Source organism: Osmia lignaria, chromosome 2, assembly GCF_051020975.1.
Source record: "Osmia lignaria lignaria isolate PbOS001 chromosome 2, iyOsmLign1, whole genome shotgun sequence".
Classification (NCBI taxonomy): Eukaryota; Metazoa; Arthropoda; class Insecta; order Hymenoptera; family Megachilidae; genus Osmia; species Osmia lignaria.
This window is the reverse complement of record NC_135033.1, coordinates 1,606,743-1,610,898: the sequence shown is the minus strand read 5'-3', so window position 1 is coordinate 1,610,898 and position 4,156 is coordinate 1,606,743.

The window sequence follows — 4,156 nt, the reverse complement described above, 5'->3', positions numbered from 1 at the left end:
ATACCTGTAGAGATGAGTCGTCTTGGTTAGTGGAGACGGTAGGGTAGATGGTTTAATTGAAGTTCACGCACCTCCGATCACAACAAATGTTTATTTGGTTCGAGTACAATCCTTAACTTGCGCGCGTTTTACGAATGAGGTTTGCTCTGTCGGATCCCTGAGTTCCGTAGCAGAGTCGTACTTCGCGGATTTCGATACGCGTATCAGAATTGGAATCCCGGATTTTCGCTAGGCGAGCTGGCCGATTCTGAACAAATTTCGCGGATTGCTTAGATGATCTGATCACTAGAAATTCTGGGTCTGCACTAAGGTTATACTGTTCTATCTATACTGGTTCGGTACTGTTCTGCGCGATATTGGATCTGGTAGCGAGCGGGCTTGGTCGCGTTATTATATATTGATGAGCGAGGTCAATCGTTTGGTTGTCAGTTCGAGGGAACCACCTCGTTCGGATTGTCAGCGTTCTTGCGATACGTTGGCCCGAACGAGCTGCTCACTCAGACTTTTCGGAACTATGGATTCGGATAATGAAATAAGAGTTTAAAGAATGTGGATGGCGAAATAAGGGTTCCAAGAATGCGTCACAGGACGTGACATCTTTCTTTGTATTTTTATTTAGGACGAATTTTTTGTGATTAATAATTTAATTTTCTTTCATTGTATTTCATTTTTAGCTCAAACGCGATTGTCATTTTAACCAGTTTATTTTCTTTGTATTTTTTTAATCTAGGGCGTACTCCACTGTACTCTACTAATACATTATTTTCCTTTTGTATTTCAAACACAGGGCGAAACTTTTGTACATCGATTATTTAATTATCATATTCATTACATTATTTTCTTTATTATATTTTTATATTACTTACCTCTTTATATTACAAACACACACACACATTTTCTGAATAAACTCTCATAATATATTTTTGAGAAAAGAATTAACGTTAGATTTCACTTCTTTACCGCGTATCACCCGAACCTATAATCCCTATACTTATACGAGTCGCCTTCTTACAAGGGATTCGCTCTCCCTACGCGTCGGTGCAGTAGCGTACTCGTAATAATTCTGGGACGTTACATTAGGGTAAATTTTCCGGCTTTACAGCGTCACACGCGCGTTACGTTATCGTTAGTTGCATTGCTCGACTACCATACTACCACATTTTATACTCTTACGTTCATATATCAGCTGACACTTGCACACAACAACGTCACGAACACACGCGCGCGCGCGCCATACGTAACGCCGTAAAGTTTCTTTGGAACTATCCAAAGAGGACTCGACCACGGGCTTGTTGACGGTTTGATTATTCCCTGCTTTAACATTGTCTCTATTTGATTATCGACTTCCTTTTTTATCAGACTTCGAAAAGGAGGAGGATACTCAATCCGATGTGTATATTTTTTCCTACTTTTTTTTTATATAGGTTCACCGATAACGACGAGACGAATGGTCCAGCCGGAACGAAACCTTCTGCATCCGGTAGAGTATGTCTCCCGATTGGCCCTGTTAAAAAAACATTTGCATTTTATCATTGCCACGGATTATTATTACAAAAAACAGAAAGCTTCTGTTACGTCCGGAAAAATTTTGCAAATTTGTCCGCCTCACGTTCCCTTATCAAGCCTTCGGGTTGTAGGAGTCTCCTCATGTAAGGGGCGTGGGGAGGGCAAATTACTACTGCACCTTTCTTTAATTTCTCCTTGACTCTGTGCTTTCCCATCAAGCCTTCGGGTTGTAAGAGACTTCTTCATGTGGGAAATGCGCAGGGAAAAGTTTGAGCTTATAATTATTCTACTTTTGTCTTTCCTATTCTTTCATTCTTCTCATACTTCTCAATTCTTTTCTTAGTTGAAACCCCTCCTTGAAACTATCGTCGTGCTCAACTGCGTAGTAACAGAAACGTGTGATAGAAAAACTCGGCTTCGACCGAGGAGAAGTATCATAAACACCGTTCGCGGCGCGGTTAGCCAGTGCTTCGCATTATAGGGGTCTCCTCCGGTTAACTGCGCAAAAACGCAAAGATTACGTTCTCGCCGAAATTAACATTGATACGCTCCTCTCTTTTTCACGCGTGGGCGCCAGTCGGTCCCAAACCCGATCGTACGTGCGAATTGAGTGTTGCAATGAAGGTATGAAATAGCATGAAATTCAAATATTCGAATGAGTGCAAAGGGCAAGGATAGAGAACCCTCACCAGCGAACGTTAGCAACATGCGAGAACTGTTTAGAGACGAAGGGTCACACAGGGTAATAAAAGTCATTGTATCGAATTCCGAGAATTAGCTGAAACTAAGACCCACCGGTACGATTTTGAACAGGAAGAACGTTCTCGAACAAAGTTCGCTGCGAATACAGGAATTAATATTCGAATATCGAACAATTGAATACTATTGAAATTATCAGTTAAACCATCGTATGCTATTAGGATTTTTAGCGAACAACTTGCGTTACCACCGCAATTGGTATTGTTGATCGATTTCTCTGTGAACAAAATGATTATGGACAAGCCAACTGTTAATTAAGAAACCTCGTGATAGCCGGTCCATTATTCATACATAATAGTACAACAGATATAGTTCATGTTTATAGCTACCCGCATAATTATTGTTCAATAATTCTGATTTAAACTATTCATTGATAATCGCATCATTATATATATCTAATATTGGAATTATCGATGAGAATAGAACATTCCAGAAATTCTACGGCGTAGAAACATCGATAAGCCGTTAGACAGAGATGGAACACCAGAAAGAGAGAGAGAAAATGATCTAAAGGATTTCGTCTGGCACGCGCCCTTAACCAATAGCGACGCACGCGACGCTGTCGTCACGCGCTATGATTTGCCGAAATGTCCCCACGCAGGACATCGTCCTCGCGACGGGCCCTTCCGGCTAGGATCGCGATCGATTCTGATCACTCTTCGTCGAACAATCGAGTAAGTCGTGACGGGAGCCCGTGCGTCTAGAGATAGAGTTGTCGTTCGTACTTCGTTGTAATTTACCTGCGCGGCAAGACCTACGAATTAGGCAGAGTGTCGTGAGAGTGAAATTCCGGATACGCGGCAAGAACTCAGAGACGCGCACGTAAAGCCATTTCACACTATTAAACCTCTATCTTTCTCTTTCTTTTAATCCGTTGTTCGCGTAATTTTCGTATTAAATTTACTCGCGTTATTATGATATTATTTCGAAGAGCGTAATCGTCTTGTGTTCGTCTATTTAATTTTGCAATAAACGACAAACGGGCGCGCGACAAGTGTAGTGCGCCACAGATCTCTCAACCTTTCTTGGTGTTCCAGATCAACCAGCGATTTTCAACCGATTAACCAGCGATTCTCAACCGATTTTATCGTATATAATACTCTACATTCTCACGGTAAGCCTGTTCTGTACTAATTCGTCGAGCACGGCCTTAACATTCAATTCAGACACGGCAAAACGGGCGATCTATTAAGCCTTCGGGTTATAAGAGTCTCTTCATTTTAGATCGTCTCGTTTCTACAGTCAGGTACCGATTATACTATTTTTCGCTATTTTAATATTCCGAATTTTTTTCAATCATCGCGAATACATGTGAGTGACGATTGTTTCGACTGCGAGGTATTTTACCAGGGCCGACCTGTAAAGCCCTTCCGGGGGTTATAAGAGTCTCTTCATTCAGGTCGTTTCCTTGCGGATAGAAACCGCCTAAAGTTTGGTTTTTCATTATATCCGGTCGAGGCAGTCGTCCTACGTTAACCATATATTTCTCACATTTCAAATACGTGTAATAATTACAATAGAAGCTCTCATTGTAAACCAAAGGTTAGACGTTTTTCCGATTTTCATTTATATTATTAACGTACAATAGGTTAAGCATCTTTACCCTTGTTCAAACAGTATTGTTATCAATTGAATTTACTTAACAGTGATTAAAAGAAATCAAATAGAATCATTTTAGTATTCAAACAATAGTCATTGCAAAATTCAGTTCTGTTAGCTTCAATAGTTATTTTTGAATTAAATTACGTTCTTTTTGCACACTAAATTGCATTCACATTTCTTTCAAGTTCCATTTTGTATCATCTCCTTTATCATTTTGCATTTTAAATCCACGCATACCAACACAAGATTTCAAGGAGGGACCCGTATGGGACCCAGAGCACTGGCGAAC